Consider the following 10,247-nt stretch of genomic DNA (forward strand, 5'->3'; position numbering starts at 1 on the left):
GTTGAAACATATTTTACTTTAGATTAAAATAGTTGAATATCCTTTCCCCCAGCCTAACGTCCCAATCCTCCCTCCTCTTCCATGTAAATGCAAGCTGATCCAGGTGATGTTGGAGCTCCCAACCTGACGTTCCAATGCTCCTTGCTGCTCCATGTCAATAGAAGCGGTTCTACTTGAAGTTGGAGCGCCCAGTCTGATGTCATAATGCTCCCTGCTCCATGTCAGTCGAAGTGGAGCAGTTCAGGTTAGACCTACCACTCTGATGTCCCAATGCGCCCAGCTGCTAAATGTCATTAAACGCTGATCCTTGTGAGGTTGGAGCTCCCAGTCTGATGTACCAATGTTCCCTCCTCCATGTCAATAGAAGTGGTCCAGTTGAGGTTGGATCTATCACTCTGATGTCCCAATGCTACCTGCTGCTACATGTCATTAAAAGCTGCTCCAGGTGAGAGTGGAGCTCCCAGAATGATCTCCCAAAGCTCCCTGCTCCAGGCCAACTGAAGCTGCTCCAAATAAGGTTAGATCTTGCATTCGGATGTGCCAATGCTCCCTGCTGCTCCATGTCAATGGAAGCTACTCCAGGTGTGGTTGGAACTCCTAGAATGATGCTACAATGCTCCCTGGTCCACGTCAAAAGACGCTGCTCCAGATGAAGTGGGAGCTCCCATCCCTGGCAGCTCACATACGTCCATACCATCATAGAAATACTGCCCACTGAACATTTCCACCTCTGGAGCCATTGGTGGAATATCCACATCATGAGAAGCTAATATTATTTTTAGTCACCACCGAATCATTATTTCCAAATGTTATTCTTTCTTAAACCTTATTTAGCATGTGCATACTGCAGTCAATCCGAAGTAAGATAATGGTGCGAATTGATCTATGCTTAATAAACATTACATCCTATTTTTCATGGTGAGTAACTGCGAGTTAGCAAGGACAATGTTTATATTGAAATCACACTTTTATTCCAGGTGAGAGATTGTTGTTTGCATTTTTTAAAATGAACTTGTTCACTGTGTAAAATGATCAAATAAATCTCAATTTCAAAACAAAATTGGTAACGTTGTCATCTATCTTGAAATGTGATGTCTTCTTCTTTCAACCAGACGGGTATTATAACGAAAAGTCTATTAATGATATGCGTATAAAGACACTTTAAATCGCAAGGTTTGTGAAGGTTTGTAGCTCAGGTTGAAGTTTAAGGTGTAGGTTTGCTCGCTGAGCTGTAGGTTTGATATCCAGACGTTTCATTACCTGGCTAGGTAACATCATCAGTGGCGATCTCCAAGTGAAGCGAAGCTGTTGTCTCTTGCTTTCTATTTATACCTTTCTCCTGGATGGGGTTCCTGGATTTCTGGTGATGTCATTTCCGGTTTGTTTTCAGCGGGGTTGATAGATGTGTTTGTTTATGGCATTGTTGTTGGAGTGCCAGGCCTCGGGAATTCTCGAGCATGTCTTTGTTTAGACTGTCCCAGTATCAACGTGTTGGCCAAGTCGAACTGGACTACCAAAAATCCATAAACCAGGAGCCCCCTCAGACCCATAGTCTCATTACCCGGAACACCAACTTACAGACTGGACAAAGAACTACACGCAAGACTGAAATACCTCATAGAAGAGTCACAGCACTCCATCCACTCCACCCAGGAATTCCTAAAAATCATCAAAAACACCAAAGTAGAGGAAGGGGAAGCAATGGTCTCATTCGACATAATAGCACTGTTCACCTTCATCAACATCGACCTGGCAAAGGAAACACACTTTTAGAAGCGACCATCACACACACCAACCACCATCAATCACATGACCAACGAAAACATCATGAAGCTTGTGGACCTGTACCTCACCACCCACTTCACTTTCAACAACATAGTCTACAAACAAACCAATGGCACACCCATGGGATCTCCGCTCTCAGGATTCATAGCAGAAGCGGTAATGCAAAGACTAGAACAAACAGCCCTAGCAACAATCAAACCAAAATCTGGGTCCGCTACGCAGATGACACCTTTATCATCACAAAACGAAACAAGATAGTAAAGACATTTAACATCATCAACAACACTCTCACAGGCATAAAGTTCACCAAGGAGGAAGAAACCGACAACAAACTCGCATTCCTGAAAGACACAGTAGAAAGAAAGGACAACGGAGAACTACAAACCTTTGCATACAGAAAAGCGACAAACACTGACCAAATACTTAACTACACCAGTAACCATCCCATCATACACAAACGAAGCTGCGTCAGAACAGTATTCCAACGAGCCTCCACACACTGCAGCACAGACGAACTTCGGAAAACAGAGGAAAACCACCTTTACAATGTATTCGAGAAGCACAGATACCTAAAAAAATACAGTCCACACATTCCTCAAGAACAAACCACGACAAGCAGACCAAACACAGCCAGAAACCATAAGCACCTTACCATACATCAAAGAAGTTTCAGACATGACAGCCAGACTACTAAGACCCCTCGGAATCCTAGTAGCACACAAACCCACCAACACTCTCAAACAAAAAACTAACAAACTTAAAAGAACCAGAACAATCCACAGACAAAACCAACGTCATCTACAAAATTCCATGCTAGCCAAAAAAAGACACGACCTTCTCTCCCTCGTAGCCCTCCACACGGATTAAAAATACCACCATTTCGACTGGGACAACACATCTCTCCTGCGACAGGCTAATCAAAGACACGCCCGAGAATTCATAGAGGCCTGGCACTCCAACCACAACGCCATAAACAAACACATAGATCGAGATGCCATCTATCAACCCCTCAGAAAACGAACAGGAAATGACATCACTACAAACCCCAGGAACCCCATAGAGGACAAAGATATAAATAGAAAGCAGGAGACAACAGATTCGCTTCACTTGGAGGTCGCCACTGATGATGATGTTACCTAGCCAAGTAATGAAACGTCTGGATATCAAAGCTACAGCTGAGCAAGCAAACCTACACCCTACATTTTAAATTATTTTTCATGTTAATGTTGCATGAATCTGCGGTTATTGATCCACAGTTTAGTTTCACTCCCTAAAGGTAACATGCTGATTTCTCCAGTTGTTCATAGTTCAATGTGATGCATCCAGTGTATGCATAACGAGAGCGAGCTTGCTTCCCACTTCTTGTGTTTATCTGTGCCTTATGTCCAGCATTCATCAACGGCGAGAGCAAGGGGCGAGGGCGAGACCAATGTGTAAGTCTTTCCGTGCCCATGCACGGCACCCACATTGGCAATTCTCCACTGTGCATTTACAGCCAGTTCTCAGTGCCCCTACACCCACGCCCTGCCCCTTTGAAATATCGCCAACATTTTGTGCTGTCTCGCTGTGCTCTACTCACCAGGATGAATTACTTCTACTCAACCTCCTTCAGATTTCATCTGACAAAACGTTCATTAAGAATTCCTTTGCATAAACATGCACTTCGCAGCTCTCGTGATTTGATTTTCCTGGATGTCTTTCATACGAAAAAACGTTCACAGCAACTTGATTTGCAAAAGGAAACCGCGCTCCCTTTCATTATCCCAATGCAACCTACATTTCAATACAATTTCGTCAACAGGCTCAGACCATTCTTTGAAATTTTGTTATAGCGTAAATGCATATAAACTGACCATTAGCGTTCCAGTTTCAATATGACAGCTGTGATCATCTGAAAACAGCACCACCAAAATGCCGTTGATAACAGCGACGAGAGTGGGATTCGAACCCACGCGTGCAGAGCACAATGGATTAGCAGTCCATCGGCTTAACCTCTCGGCCACCTCGTCACAGATGCTTGAGTGGCTATGACCTTATGAATAATTGAATTGGGTAAATTATGCAGAGCAGCAGATTTTTTCTCCTTGGTGTTGGTAAAATGATAAATAACACAGTACGGTTCCAAGACTATGGTCTGACCCCTGGGTTGTGGGGCAAGTGCACTCCCACTGTCACACTATGCACACGGTGATCTGAACAAAAATGAGGAAATGAATATGTAACAAGGTCTGTTGAATTCTGTGAAGATTTGAAGTCAACGGAATGAAGAACCCGAGACAGCAGGAGGTGTTCTTTCAATAAAGAGTTGGATAGAGCTCTTAAGGATAGTGGAATCAAGGGTTATGGGGATAAGGCAGGAACAGGATAAAGATTGAGGATGTTCAGCCATGATCATAATGAATGGTGGTGCTGGCTCGAAGGGCAGAATGGCCTACTCCTGCACCTGTTATCTATTGTCTATTAAATTGCCTGTGCGGAATTGTTTTCCAGACTGGAGGAGAGTGCATAGTGCTCAATGTCATTATTCGGAACACCTAACTTCCGCTCAGATGTTTTTGACACGCACTTGTGCACAGAACAGACAATTTCAAAATCCAAAATAAGGCTAAACTGACAATTGAACTCAACAATGCAAAAAACATGATCTGTATCATTTTCCTGGGCCGTGCGACACCAAGTCACTGTATGATCACAGCAACACAGTGAGCAAGTGTCAGAAGGAATATGAGTGCAGTGCCAGTGCGCATGCTGGGAGCAGCAGGTGACACACGGGGAAGTGGATTTCCCACAACAGGAACACTTCCCAAACAGCGGACGACGGTGGAAGGATTCAGAGGGGGTTTATATTTTGGAATTTGATGCCAGAGACACAATGGAGATCTGTCATTAAGCCTATTCAAGATGAAGATTTTAAGATTTCTACAGATGCAACACAAAATAAAAAGCTCATGGGTTAGTGAAGGCAAAAGATGAAATTGTACATTTCATCAATCTACCCATCTTTACAATAAGTACCTCACCACTTTCCTCACTCGGGGACAGAACCACGGGTGAAGATGATCATATAATCCCCGTTACTAGCCATGGAATCAGAGAAAGTCGGTTTCCCAAACGTTCAGGTAAAACCAGGAATGTGGAGGTAAGCATTAATGTGTTGCTCCTGTGCTGAAGGTGACCAGTTCACGGTATCTCTGTTCCAGTACAGTGGGCTGTGCTGTGCCGAAGGTTTAATTTTGAGCCTCACATGGAGCAGCTTCAATTTGTCGTCGTGTTGAGGGATCCGGACAGAAGGTGATATTGAGCAAAGCCAAGTTTATGGAATTCTATGTGTTTTTGGATTGAGAAACAACCTTTTCTGGATAATGACTCCTTGATCAACAAACATACTGCAAGTATATAAAACATGAAGAGACATGTGTGGAGAGAGAGCCGAATGTGATTTTTCAGCAGATGGATAACGTTTCCCATGTGCACTGCGTTAAATTCCGGGAAAATAGATATTGAACTGGTTTCATATTACAGAGTTTGCTGCAAATTCACAAAGGTTATTGCAATTATATAAAAAAAGAATTCACATAGGACCGTTTGAATATTGTATTGAACTGAATTTTGGTCTGAGCATATTTTATCTGAAATGGTGTGCTGCAGAAGAGTACAGAGGGTTAACTATACAAAAGGACAGAGTCTTCTTGGTGGATTTCTCGGGTGGAGTTAAGAATGTACGAAATATACATAGCATCATGTGAATGTGGTCAAATCTTTAAAGTAGGTGTTGCCTCTCCAAGTGACGATTCAATTCCTACTCATTAGGATATCACTTCCGTCTGCAGTTATTTTAGGGCATGAGCTCCATTTACAGAGTTTCACCTTGAATAATACGCCACACCTTACCAATCCATGAATTTGTTATACTCAGTCTTATTCAGTTGTCCGTGTTCATGAAATATCTTTTTGTCTGAAGTCAACAAATTCTAAATTGTCACGCAACCACACTGACTTTCACTCAATGGTAAATTCTCTCCTTGAACGTTTGTTCGTGTATCTTTTAAAACACTGTGAAATCAGCTTCTACGTTTTATTTGTGGAAAGTCGTTCACGATTTAAATAACTCTATTGAGTGGAAGAAACTCTCATCCAAACTTTTCTTAATCAGTCACGAATGGTTTTCAAGCTCGAACTAAAGTTATCTATTCACTAGAAAGAGGGACTTTCCCCGATTTACTCATTCAAACCTCGCGGTATGTGAAAATCTCATTTGTTTACATCAAACTTGCGTGTTTCTGCTCCAGCATTTCCAAATCTCGTGAATACATTCCTTCATTCTTTCTATCATCCCGTTTGTATCCTTTCTGATATTTTTATGTCTCAGTGAACAACGTCACTTGGCTTTCTAATATCTTGCTATCCAGGAAACAGCGTCTGTGCTCTTTCTAACTTCTTCTCATGTTTTTGATGAAGAATGAGGACAAGGATTATACACAATGTTCCCACTGAGAGTGACCAAAAGATTTTACAGTTACGCTATGAACTCTTTGCTTTTTAAATATGACGCCTCTATTTATAAACTCCAATAAGGTAAATTACTATCTAATCAGTTCATGAACATCGTCTCCATGGAGACGAGAATTTTCTATGTCTTCCTTTCTTCTTCCACGGAATGTCTGAAAGGTTTGTAAGGCCAACATCTCTAAATCCCCATGTCCCGAGTCAGTCTCAGCTATTTCTAAAGGCAACTGAAGTTCAAATACTTCATAGGGTGTCTTCCATCATTCCAGTGCAGACTGGTTCTGGACAGTAAATGCTATCACTTAAGGCCACCGTGAATCTGAAATCAACAGTTTTCACATAGTAATTCTCGTAGCTATTGTGTATCATATGTTCGTGTTCTTGTTCAATTTGTTCATCATTTCATGGGTCCCTGTATTGAATTCTACTGAATGATTAATTTGTGAATGGAGACATTTCGTTCACCACTCAGTCGAAACTCCCTGGAACATTGAAAGATTTTACTCATACGCTTCCAGAGGACAGTCCTGCCATTACTGGGATGAAGCAGTGAAAATTGCCCACGTATCCTCGAAGGCAAGGATTTCCTTTTCCATTTTAGCAGATCATTGCAGCACTGAATCCCATGTGTGCGTTCATTAAAACCAAAACAGTTGCAGCAAGAGTTTAAAACTAAGATTTTGCAATCTGCTTGCATTGTTTGTCCCAAAAATTACATTCCATATTATGGTATGTTTGTGGATGAAAGCACTTTCTGAATCTTGAGCAATTATATTTCAGTTTTGTCAAAAAATTATCATTCGCTGTTCTCTCTTTCCCTTTCAGTTTCCCGTTTTATATCCCGTATTTTATCAGTTTATCTTAAGTTTTCAATAATTTCAATCAATCTCCCTCCTGATTTCCAATCCGAGAGAATGCCGCAATTTTGTCAATTTATTTGCAGTGCAGCTGTCGGGCGCGGTGACCAAGTGGAAAGGCATTGGTCACGTGAACCAAATAAAAGTAGTCGGCTCGTGGAATCTGGCCGTTCCATTACAGTTATATTAAAAACATTTAACGTAATCTTTAGCTAAATCATATTGGCAGAAAATAAGAAAACAAGATGAAAAAAATTGCTGATGCTAAAAATCAAACAAAAACAGACGTTGCTGGAATATTTCAGGACGTCTGGCAGCATCTGTGGAGAGACGGACCCAATGGATGTGAAACGTTAACTGAGATTCATCTGCACAGATGCTGCCAGCTCACCTGTGATTTTACAGCAATTTCTGTTTTTGTTTCAGATAGGCAGATTTTGTCGGAGTTCATGAGAACAGTGCTCATTAGAATCAAACAGACAGCATGGACCTGGTTGTGTGAAATGAGACAGTAACAACGAATCAGTGGAGTGTGTTGTACTGGAAAAGCACAGCAGGTCAGGCAACATCCGAGGAGGAGGAGAATGGACGATTTAGGCATAAGCCATTCATCAGGAATTCGGTTTGTGAGTCGGGCAGAGGAACAAAGCTGAAGCCAGGTGCCAACTCGCAGGCACCTCCTCCTACAGACCACGATCACAAACTCTCCTCCCCTCACCAAACTATCATCTCCCAGACCATCCACAATCTCATCACCTCTGGGCATCTCCCATCCACAACCTTCAACCTCATTGTCCGTGAACCGCGCAATCCCCGATTCTACCTTCTTCCTAAGATTCACAAACCTGACTGCCCCAGTCGACCTATTGTCTCATCCTGAGCCTGTCCCATTCGAATCATCTCTTCCAACCTCGACACAATCCTCTCTCCCCAGTTCAGGAAATGCCCACTCGTGACACATTCGTGACACCCCTATGCACTTCACCGCCTCCAAGAATTTCTTTTCACTGACCCACAACGCGTCATCTTCACCATGGACATCCAGTCCCTGTACAAATCCATCTGCGTGACAGAAGTCTGCAAGCCTTCCATTTCTTAATCTCACAGCATCCCAACCAGTGCCTTTCCACCGACATCCTCATCCACCTGGCTGAACTGGTCCTCACAATCAACAACTTCTCTTTCCAATTCTCCCACTTCCACCATCGAAACTGGTAGCCATGCGCACCGCATAGGACCTAGCTATGCCTGCCTGTTTGTCAGATACGCGGAACTGTCCATCTTTCGCAAATACACAGGCACCATCCTCCACCTGTTCCTATGCTATATTGATGAATGTTTGGGGCCACTTTGGTGCTCCAACGAGGAGGTTGAATAGCTCACCAACTTTACCAACACCTTCCACTCCGACCTCAAATTTATCTGGATCATCTTGGCAACTTCCCTCACCTTCCTGGACCTCTCCATCACCGACTGTGACGACTGACTAATTACAGATATATACTACAAGCCCTCCGACTCCCACATATATCTAGACTACATCTCCTCCAACCCTATCTCGTGTAAGAACGCAATTCTTTATTCCCAATTCCTCCTCCTCCAGCACATCTGTTCCCAGGATGACCAATTGCACCTCAGAAAGAGCCAGTTGGTCTCCTTCTTCCACGATCACAAATTGCCTTCCCACGTGGTTGACAGCGCCCTCGAGTTCATCACCTCCATTTCACACACCACCACCCTTGAAGCCACGCCTCTCAACGCAACAAGGACAGAACCACCTGGTTCTCACCTTACACTCCATCCAACACCGCATAAACGCATCATATTCTGCCACTGATGCCATCTCCAAACAGACACGACGACCAGACATATATTTCGCTGCCCAGCCCTGCCAACATTCCGTAAAGACCAATACCTCCATGACCCCCTCTTCAGGTCCACACATGCCCCCACCAGCCCACAACCCTCTCCTGGCACCTTTCACTGCCACCAAAGGAAGGGCGAAACAAGCACCCACACCTCTCCCCTCATCTCAGCCAAGGCCAGAATGGACCATTCCACATCCATTAGAAATTCACCTGTACAGCTACCAATGTCATCTACTGAATCCCTTGCGCCCAGTGTGGTCTCCTCTACATCAGGGAGACAGGAAAACTTCTTGCAGATCATTTCAGAGAACATCTCTGGGACACCCGCACCCACCAACTTCACCGTCCCATGGCTGAATACTTAAACTCCCCCTCCTACCCCAACAAAGACATAGAGGTCTTGGACCTCCTCCACTGCCAAACCGTTAGCACACAACGCCTGGAGGAGGGACGCCACACATTCCGGTTTGGGACCCTAACACCACACGGGATAAATGTGAATTTGAACAGTTACCTCCTTTCCCCTCACCCAAGCCCAAGCCTTCAACTCGGCACCGCCCTCTCGACCCATTCCATCACTGCTATTTCTGACCTATTTTCTTCTCCCTCCTATTCATCCATCTATTGCTTTCCAACTATTTCCCCTTAACCCCACACCATTTCCATTTATCTCTTAGCCCCGACTCACAAGCCTTATTCCAGATGAAGGGCTTAAGCCTGAAACCTGATTACTCCTGCTCCTCGGATGCTACCTGATCTGCTGTGCTTCTCCAGCATCACACTACCAACTCTGATCTCCAGCATCTGCAGTCCTAACTTTATCCTTGGAATCATCAATGACCTTAGAGTGAAAATATACCTCGCTTGCAGTGATCACAGTGTGACTGAGTTTTCCATTTATTTTGGGTGAGGGCAGGCTGGATCTGAGACGAGCGCTTACCATCTAAACAACGGGAATGGTATCAGATAGCGAAGCTCGGGCGGGCTGAAGTGAAGTGGAAAATTCTGTCAGATGATGGATCAGTACAATTGCATCACATCATCCAGACTGTAAATGACACGCAGAAAGAGAAAATCAACTTCAGTGCAGGCACAATGACAGGTAAAGTGGAAAGGATACAATACAACACACTGAGGTGCAGTGGAATTATTTCTGTGAAATGATTCGATATATAAGCTACACCTTTACATATGGTCTGCCCTCACATTGGGAAAAGGAATTCCCTGCAGT

General features: G+C 43.7%; 1 non-coding gene across 1 annotated transcript; it reads right to left on the reverse strand.

The window, feature by feature from the left end:
• Positions 1-3,712: 3,712 nt before the first annotated feature.
• On the reverse strand, positions 3,713-3,794 carry trnas-gcu (transfer RNA serine (anticodon GCU)). The gene has a single exon. It is a non-coding gene; the product is annotated as a tRNA-Ser (tRNA).
• Between the last annotated feature and the right edge of the window lie 6,453 nt (positions 3,795-10,247).

This window comes from Chiloscyllium punctatum, chromosome 18 (assembly GCF_047496795.1).
Source record: "Chiloscyllium punctatum isolate Juve2018m chromosome 18, sChiPun1.3, whole genome shotgun sequence".
Classification (NCBI taxonomy): Eukaryota; Metazoa; Chordata; class Chondrichthyes; order Orectolobiformes; family Hemiscylliidae; genus Chiloscyllium; species Chiloscyllium punctatum.